Genomic DNA, 10,748 nt, shown 5'->3' with positions numbered 1-10,748 from the left:
TTAACCTCCCCCCTACCAACCACCACCACCCCGCAGTAACTCCACCCACGACCACAGCGGCTCTTCCCACAAAGCACGGGAATCGAGACCGCTGTACGAAGCAGTCAAGGCCATGTCCAGTCGTTGCAGCTCATCTCCACTACGACACGCCAGCGACCACACACGTCGCCTGACGAGCGTTGCAGTGGGCCCACGCCTCTCGTTCCTTGGCGGGGCGAGAGGTCCTACATCGGCACTTGCCTCTTGCCGGATCAATGCCCTGGGGGCTACTGTCGGCTCCGGGGATACGGGGGTATCCCGGATCTTAGGAGCGCGAGACACGGCCCCACCATGTCCGTACTAGGCCCCCCAAGGACGGGGTACCCCGGGGATTGCCTTCTCGGGATTGGCTTCCCGGGAGACCTATGACTGTTGTCTCCTTCCTCGAGCCCGGAGCCGGAAGGCTCTGCGTGGGTGCCTAGTCTGGTACCCGAGGAGAGAATGCATCAATGCTTACCTCAGCCGGTCTTGAGCGGCTACTTTGGCACCCACGAACCTGGGCTGGTACGAATCTGCCCGTTCAGAGGGTGCCCTCGGGACTGCACAACTGCTACGTGACGATCGCCGGCGAGGACGTCAGGCGGGGCACAGTAGGTTCCCTTTACCTTTTGACCGGTCAGCTTCCATGCCGCGTCAGGACTATCACTGTTTCGGCCCAGACAGGGCCGAAAGCTTCTCTGCGCCCAAGGCTCGGTACAGATCGCTTTGGGCAGGAGCCACAGAGCAGGCGGACAGCTTCATATTCGTCTTGTAGCGAGGATGTTCTCCTGTAGCAGCACGCATGCCGTGTGCCCTCAGTTCGCCACTGTGGTGACCACTTGAACTATAAAAGGAGGCCCAACAAGGCTTCCACTAGAGAAAGATTCCGATCCGATCCAAGTTTTAGAGGTTGGCATCAGGGATAAGCCAGGCATAGGTAGTCTGAGGTAGGAGAAGGGTTGGTGTTCCAACCGTCGGAGATGAGCAGCGTCTGCTTCTCCCTCCTCCCTGGGACGCCGTAGTTTAGGCTAGAGCTCGTCGCTCCTGCTACTCATTGTAACCTTCTCTTGTGCCATCCACCATCATCTATACACACAAATTAGGACATAGGGTATTACACCTTCGGGTGGCCCGAACCTGGGTAAATCGCCGGAGTCGAAGTCTTTACCGGTGAGGCTCGGAGCACTTTCCTCGCGCCCCACTCTACCTAAACAAAAAGGGGGTGTACGCACTCCCAGTGTCCGCGTTCGCACACGCAACACAAATCATAACCATAACCAATTAGTTTTGAATATGATTGCAGTCATATGATTTTTATTTAAAAAATAGTATTTATAGACTAATTTTGGGTCAAAGACTCGATAAAAAATAATATACGCCATAATTCAAGATACTGCGGGAATAGTTTATGTAAAACAACAACATTTAAATTTAAACTTCCGAATCAAGATCAATGGACCTACCATGAAATATATTTTCATAGTGAATTTGTTTTAAAATTATATATGCTAATATTTTAGACAAAAAACTTGATCAAAGTTTAGAAAGTCTGATTGTATACACCTTATATTTTGAAAAGGAGTGAGTACCATAGAATTACTTCCAAGAAGTTAAAAAGAAACATAAAGGCGAGAGTAAAATGCACGTCGGGTCCCTTAACTTGAGGAGCATGTGCTATTTGGTCCTCAAACTTAGATTTTGGGCGTTTTCAGGAACTAAAGTACCTTAATGGCCAATATACGGTCCTTTTATATTTCTATACGCACACGAAGGGGTATCTTCTAATCTGGACCGTCAATTAACCAACGGCTTAGATCTGCTCTCTCTTTTCTTTCTCTGACAGCCGAGGCCCACCTGTCAGGTCATCTTCCACCCCTCTCCCCTCTCTCTCTCTCTCTCTCTCTCTCTCTCTTTCCCCCATCCAGCTCGCGCCCACATCGGCCCCTGCCCGCGCTGCCGCTCGCCTCCATACCGCGCACCCCAAAGCCGCCCACCACCTGCGCTGCGCCGCCGCCACCGCGGAGACCCACGAACTCCCAGGAACGGGGCCACCACCCCTCTGCGCGACACGTGCCGATTGCATCTCATTCGCCACGGTGCTCTCCCTCCTCACGATCATCCCGCGCCTCCTCTGTGCAAAGCTCCGGGAGGTCGCGGGCAGTGCGACGACGAGCAATGGCTCATCGGCGGCGGCCAGTACGCGTGCACATGGGTAGAGAGCTACAGTGAACCAAAACGGGCGGGGCAAAATGCAGGAGGACAAGATGATCATGTAGATCGTGATGGAGAAGACGGTTGGCGTCGAGGATTACTTGGCCGGCCGGAATTTGGTGGAGGAGCTCCGTCGGCCATAGAGGAAGAAGACGAGCTAGCGCTCATCGTAGTCGTTCACGGTCCAATTCCTCGCGCGTATGAGGACGAGTCATAGCTGACGACATGCGTGGTTCGTCGTGGTTCGGTCGGAGGTGGTGGCTCCACGTGATGACGCTCACGGTGGCCTTTCAGAGCTTGGCTGCACGCAGTAATTGGCCACGGGTGACTACGGCACGGGCTCGTTGGAGTGGGCGTTTGGGAGATGGTGAGCATGTGCGCGAGCCGGTGCCGCTCGGCACGCGTCGCGCAGAGGGGCGGCGGCCCCGTGCTAGGGAGTCCGTGGGTCTCCGCGGCGGCAGCGCATCACAAGTGGTGGGTGGCCTCGGGCTAGGGCCACAGGGTTCGCGGGATGGCAGCGAGCGGCGGAGCGGGCAGGGGCCGGCGCGGGCGTGAGCTGCAGGAGGGAAGAAGAACACAGAGAGATGGAAGACGACCTGACTGGAAGGCCCCGGCTGTCAGAGAAAGAGAAGAGAGAGCAAATCTAAACCATTGGTACAAGATACCTCTTCGCGCACGTATAGATGTATAAAAGGACCATATATTAGCCACTTTAGGTACTTTAGTTTCTGAAAACGCCCAAAAACTAAGTTCGAGGACCAAATAGCATATGCTGGGATCGGATGTGCATTGCTGTTCTCTGGGACCCCATAATAAATATTGTCCGTCCATTCTTAAAGATCTAACGGTCCAATTTATAGTATACTGCAACAGTAAAAAGAGCAGTATATGGCACTGCTGGACCGAATCTAATCTGCTGAGCCCATGTCTTCTCACGCACGGCCCATGTGGCCCACCACTATCCGACACACTTGAGTTGTTACCCTTTCGTTTCCCATCCTCTTCACCCCCAATCCCAGCCGCCGGCGCCTAGCCGAGTTGTCACTGACGTCGTCGACAACCGCCTCAGCTCCGGCCGCTGCACCGTCTACCACCTAGGCCACGCCGCCCGCCTGTAGAGGCTACCATCTACTGTGAGGAACCCTGAATTAACTTCCAGACCCTCCATGTGTTTAACTTCATCACTCCAGGATCAAGCTGATGAACACATACAAAATGAGTACCATTGCACAACAAACTAAAGATAAAATAAACTTTATTATTAATATGCCAAAATACATACAAAGTGCAATGACTCATGACATTATACAATCACCGGAAATAAAATGCATAGAGACTCCATCTTAGCCACAGGCAGTCGAGGTAGTCCACGTGACCTCACATCGGGATCCTCCTAGTAGTTGTAGTTGGCATCCTCATCTTCATAGAACTCTGTATATCAACAAAATGCAATTGCCATGAGTACATTATGTACTCAGCGTGCCCCCTCAGGAAACCTGAATAACTACATGTATGACTTCAAAGGATGCTATATGGTTCTTTTGCATAAAAGCGATTTTATTTGAAATACAACCATATTTTGATGAAAGCGGTTTTACACCAAAAACAAATTTTATATGGTATCAATCCAATGACGTTCAACAACGACACCGAATAAGCGGCAGGATCCTCATGACCCGGCGGCACAATCGACCTCTGTCGATCCAACACACTCACACACCAACACCGAGAAATAGAGAGATGACAGATAGATGACCCAAAGTGTCACTTCACTCATCCATTAACCGCGGACACGGTTATTCGAATAGTTTTGACTCTGCAGAGTTTGTACACTGGACCCACATGAAACCGACGTGTTACCCCGCTGCTGTCCTCCCTTCGAAGTAGCAATGGCATCGATTACATGACCTTTCAATCAACGATACATGGTATTGTCTCAGCCCGCTAAGGTTTCCCAGTCGGAGGTGTGTACGTCCACCTACTAAAGGCCCCTCTTGCACCAAACAACGGCCACAGCCGCCAGGGATAGCAAGTCCTTCAAGTCTTTCCGAGACCCAATCCACCACTTGGCTGAGACGCCACCAATTCACGCTAACCTAGTTGGTACGCCGTACCCATATAGGCATGTGGTTGCACTGGTATGGTGAAGTTAGCGGTAATCGGGCATTTTCCCTTATAGGGTACAACGGCAAACAACACACTTGAGGGACTCCAACCCACTCCACCAACAATCTGATGCCGCCATACCCTTGGTAAGTTCACCAGAATAATTTTAAAACACACCATCGGCACTTGTCGTACAAGTCCGACCACACTCAGCATCCAACATGCTCACAATAATTCAGTTTTAAAAGAATAACTCACACTTGAGATGACATACTCGAAAGAATGTGAACTAAATTATTAAGCAAGGCTAAGCAATTCTACTTTGTGCAAGAATACTAAATAAAACTATTTCAGGTATCAGGAGAAAGGCGACAAACAGATTATGGCATCATGATAGTGTCAATCGACACGTTAGCTATAGAAATAAAATAGCATGGAAGTTTATAAAACAATAAAATAACTAATTAATGCCCATTTGAAAACAGAGGTGAAATATGTTCAAAGAGAGGGGGGGGGGGCATGCGTCTGTTGATGAATCTTCTTCTTCAACCTTTTTGTCGTTGTTCCGCCTCGTCACTCTCTATTCGTCGTAACGATAACAACAACAAACAAAATAAATACAAAATCGATAAAGCCAAAGAAATAGAAATAAGAGAGCGAATAGACAACGAGGACAAGAATAGGTTTGGAAAGGATATGAATAACTTGGATAGGATTGGATGGTGAGATAGATTCTACCAAAGATAACTATATACCCGAAAGGAAGGAATATAACTCTATTGGCCATACCCTAAATAATAATAAATACTGAACTATGAAGCTATGCTGCCACTAACCAAATTTAGCTCAAGTATATATGTAAATGCACTCTAGGACAAATTGCAACACACATTATTATGCTAGCATGCAAGCAACAAACAAACTCCTAACTCCTATCATACTAGTGAAACAAGTAACGAGCATAATATACAAGCTAGCATACAACAGCAAGGATGATAGCATTACAAAAGATAAAACTATACATATCATTCTAGGTATAGATCAAAAATGAGGTTGAATAATAAGCATGATTCAACAAAGGTAATCATAAAACAACTGATATGACAAAGACTCAATAGATAAAAGAAAAGTAAAGCATATCACCATGATTCTATACTAGTTAAACAAGTATATAATATATACTAGTGGCATGAGCATGACTAAGAGATGCATCTTAATTATATGCAACTATACCAGCAGATCGTTATTTGTAAACAAGGATCTATATGATAGCCGCAACAAGAAATAATATTATTACGTAATAATAATTAACAGGGACAAGACACTAGCATGCACATTCTAGTGACAACAATAACAAAAATATACTAATTAAGTACTCTATATTACAAAACCAATAATAAAGCACATGCATATCATTTCTATCTATAAATACAACCAAGATCATTGCATTGGAATGGTGGTAAAAGTTCAACTAAAGCATTCATAGAATATTTTAATAGATACAAGAATAGCTACAGCAAAAGCATGACGATTGTACAAGCCTACTATATGCAATATAAGCAGTGGATAAATGCAAATATCATACCATGACATATGAACAGGATGGAAAGTATCAAAACACCTAAGTATACTGTTGGAATGGTACAATAAGAAAAACAATAGTATATTCATTAACAATCACTTCTATACACTAAACATGGTATTCCTATGAAAACAATAATGTTAAGAACAAACTAGCACTGCATGAAACTATGTTCAAATAATTGACAGCAGCATATACGAGCAAACAAATTAAAGCTACAGATAATCTGAAATAACCAAAGCAAGTATCATGCATGTGTATGCGCTAGTAAACAAATAGAACACAAGTAAGAATGCTACTGTAGTCAGGAGATAAATTCTATAAACTTCCGAAACATTTATATATCAGTATACAAGTTGTCACGGGCTAGAAGTATTACAAGCAGCCCACAACATAAATCTAACCCGCGGAAATAAGATATGCCCAGCACATGCAAGAATGACCATTCAAGCATCTACTATGTCATGCGATGCAGATTTATGCAGGGAAATACATGCATATCAATTTCTGATCAACCCGATGAAGTAGAATGCAAACATTGGTTTTTAAATAATCAGAAACATGCCGAAACATGGAGATTCGAAGGTGAATGTCTAACTAACATGGTTACAAGTAAAACTAACTAATAACATGATCTTAAAGACATTTATGCAGATTTTTACACAGAAAGAACAAGCATGATCAAAATAACTATTGCACATGAAATAACAACCTTGCAATCTCAAGATCCTCAGATCTACAAGTCCAGAACATGTGAAACTATTTGTATGCAAACTACAGGAATGCTAGAACATGATACACACTATAGATGCAGCAAGTTTGAATCAAAGAAAATAAATCGAGCAAAAGATATGAACTCAGCCATTTTGACGCTAATAAGCAGGACGGGCTGATTTGAATTTTATTATTCCCAACCCCTAATCGATTGGTCTAGGACCTCTAATCAGTGATAAAGACGACCAGAGATGGTTACTAAAGCAAGGAGGCGAGATTTGATCAGTGGAAAATATTCAGAAGTCGAAGAAAGAGGATTTGGTGCTGTTAGAGAAATTGGTTCAGAATTCCGCTGGAAATTGTGGATGGGCTGGGTATAGAAGCAGTCAAAAAGATGATGGTTTGATCAGATTCTCACCAAATCGATGAACATCAGTAGATCGAAGAGGAAAGAATTTGCTCGCTCGTGTAGTCGATCAGATGACAGTCCTTTCTTCCTACTGCATGGCGCTTGGCCTCCCTTCTTGGCATGGCCCTCCTGACATGATCGCTGGCGCTGCTCTCCCTTGTCACCTCTTCGGTGCTGCACCATGGGGGGTCTTCGGTTCGAGAGTGGAGAGGGGAGAGTTGAGTTAGGGAAAATTGGAACGGTGTGGTTGTTCTGGCGCAAGGGTTCGGTCTGCAGCGCTTTTATTCGCAGGATTCTGCCGTAAACATCAATGGCGATTTGGTGGGCAGTGGGGCGCAGGCAGGGACTTGGCGATGCTGCGGGTGGAATTCAAGCTATGGCGTGCAAAAGCAGCAGGGAGGAAAGGAAGGAAGGGCAAGATGGGGTTATTAATTTGATGGCTGTCGGATGACGTTTCTTGTTGCCGGTTTCTGGCGTCGAGGAGACGGCAGTTCTCCTTCGTCCTTTGGAAATTAAACACACGCGGGAGAAGATAGAAGCAAGCTAGGCACGGCAGTCTGGAGCAGTTCGGCCAGAAGTTGGGCTACGGGAGAGAGAAGAGAGAGATGGGCTTGGCCAGGGAAGGAGAGAAAAGGAAATGGGCTATAAGAGATTTCAACAGCCCAAAGGTTAAGAAGCTTTTCTTTTCAAACATAAAGCTTCGAAATCCAATCATATACCAAATCGAATTAAAGCCTGAAAAATACTAGTAACTTTCAGAGATGCATATTGGGATATGCGGAATCCAAATTAAATACAGAACAACGACCAAACGAGCGAGTATAAATCAAATTGTATTCTTGTTGGTGTTGCTTCAATTCAAAGCCAAAGAATCAAGAAAATTTCAATTAAGCTTTGATTAATTCCACGAAATTTTCAGGTAGTCAATTTTAGGAAATAGATTTTGGAACTTCGAAAACCGGTATGTTACATCTACGCGCGTCCTGCCACCATCCTCACCAAGGCCGACACCCCCGTGCCTGCACCCTCCAAAGCGATGTCGTGCAGCGGCGGATGAGGTGGTGCTACATCGCGACCGCTACGCCTACGGCGGGGGCAGCGGCAGCAGCTCGCAACGCAAGCAAAGCAAGCCGGCCTCAATGCCGAGCTTACACGCGGCAGGGCACGACAGCAGGCGTCCTGAGTCTCCATCATGACCGCAACGGCGAGCTAGCTCGGTTCTGCCTACGAAGAACTCACGCCCAACACTGCCGACAGGCGTGGTGGCCATGGCAAGTGAGTAATGCCAGCTCGTTTCTCCATAGACAAGTTGTTGTTTTCTTCAGCATTCGTTTCGTTGATAAATTTAAGCCGGTAGCTCAAGCTCCGACATCATGGCTGGAGGTAGTGTTGAAACATGTTACCATTGATTGTAAGTCTTCTTTCATTTTCATTTGATATCTTCGATTTCGAAAGGGAAATAAAAATAAATTTCATCTGAATTCAAAGGGCAGTGAATTCAGACAATAGTACTACATCTGAAAATATCTGATGCGATGAGATTGTCTAACACACAACAATCGATTCAATGGGGAACACTCTGATGACTCTGACGACGGAGACGGCCGGCGGCGCGGGACTTGCCGGCAAGGTACACGACGGCTGGTGGTGCATGGCTTGCTGGTGAGATCGACGAGCGGCTGAGTCCGGAGGCCAGGCCGAGGTCGACCAAGGGCTGATTCCGGGGGCGCGTGCCGGGGCAAGATCCATGAGCCGGGCGAGGTCGAAGAGCGGCTGATTCCGGAGGCCTGGGCGAGATCCGATGGGCGGCCGGAAGATGAACATCACGGTTCCAGAGCAACTCCAGAGCGAGATGAGGAGGAAGGGCCAGCAAATGGACTTCAGCGGTTCAGCCCATTAGGAATTACTACACGAATAATTTCATCGTTAATTCTGAATATCTATAATACGCTTACGAAACCAACGGCCGAGATTTATATACTCCCTCCCTCGCCTCAGCAGTACAGGGGTACCGTAAAATCAGGCGGCTCAAGAACACTGGATCGCAAAGTCAAACCCTGGACTACTAAGTCCACTTCAGTTTGCCAGCTTGGCTGTTAATCCAATCTGCTCTGTATCTGTAATCACCACATCCATGAGAACTGCTTTGGCTAATGGAAATTGTTCTGCGTACGATGGTTTGTTTCCGATAAGCGGGCCCATGAAGAAGGCCCAGTCCAGATCTGCCACATAGTGTTATGGGTTTTGGATGAAAATTCGTCGCAAGTATATCACCGTTGTTTGCGAACTGCTTTCTAAACGTTGGTCAAATTAGAAGTATCTGTCACCCTGTCATAGAACAATACGTGTGGTCTTCACCACTCAAATATTCCCCTCCTTATGAAGCGAATACTCCTCCGTCCTGTATTAAAGGACTCAAATTTATCCAAATATGAATGTATGTATACATAAAAAGCGGCTAGATGCCCTTAGTATAAGACGGAAGGAGTACATGTTTATCGTAACACACATCCTGGTTTGCAAAAGGATTCATACATATGATAGGATTAATACTACAAACGACACGCCAGACACCTTACAATCACGAATCAAGTAAATAAAAACACACAAAACGATGGTCCACGTACAATACATGGTTATCTGGCTTCAGGTAGAAACAAACCCACACAAAGCCTACACCATAGCCACATCTGAGCGTAGCCATCAATCCAGTCAAATTCATCACTGGACGTCAAAACCAACCGGTTTTATCAAAACCAAAAATGTTCAGCAAGACAAATGATATACGCTGTCACCTGTCACCTCCTATATATTATATATTAAAAGTACATGACGCAGAAACCACGAAAAAATAAAGAGCCTAAAAAATCACAAAAAAAAACAAAACATCTGAAAGTTGATTAGTGTGGGCCCTCCGGTCATAATGGTCTAGATTAAATAGGAGGCCCTCCACGATTAAACAACCAAAGCAACATTACGGTGGTACCAGGTTCGATTCTCCACACCGTCCAAAAAAAAACATGGTCTGATTCTTCATGTCATGACGTTGCATGCGCTCCAACCCAACTCCAATAAAGTCATGCCGCATGCTCATTCCCTCTCGGTAATTAATCTCATCAACTCACTCTATTAAATCTGATTGATTCTGGCAGCAATCTTATAGCCAGGCTGGGTGAAGCTAGGTCGTAGGTAGGCAGCAATCTTATAGCCAGGCTGGGTGAAGCTAGGTCGTAGGTAGTTAACACACAGAGAATAGAATTTGTCCTGTATAACCTTTGCATGATTTCTGCATACATTTAATGCATATAGTTTGCTAATTAGCTGCACCTACCATTGTGTAGCCAATGCATTTTTTGCGCGGGGCCAATAATATTGATTCCATCTTAAGAAAAAGCCGGTGCTCGATAAAGAAGAGATTAGTGATTTTAATATAAGGCGGCTTGCTCGAAGTTTGTCTTTTCAAACAGATTAGAGATTTACTCATGTGTTGTTAAATATAAGATTTTTTATTTTTAGTAAACTTCTTAAAATTTGACCAAATATATATTATATAATGTACAATGAGAGACATCGAAGAAGTACGACATTAAGCCACATCATCTGAATTATTTCAACCATCGGTCTTATATTTAACAATAAAGATTTAATGACGGAATATGTTAGTTGGACTATCATCAAACATCAAATTAGTTTAGGGCCTACCTAAGC

The sequence above is a fragment of the Brachypodium distachyon genome, chromosome 3 (assembly GCF_000005505.3).
Source record: "Brachypodium distachyon strain Bd21 chromosome 3, Brachypodium_distachyon_v3.0, whole genome shotgun sequence".
Taxonomy (NCBI): domain Eukaryota; kingdom Viridiplantae; phylum Streptophyta; class Magnoliopsida; order Poales; family Poaceae; genus Brachypodium; species Brachypodium distachyon.
This window is presented reverse-complemented; position numbering follows the sequence as displayed.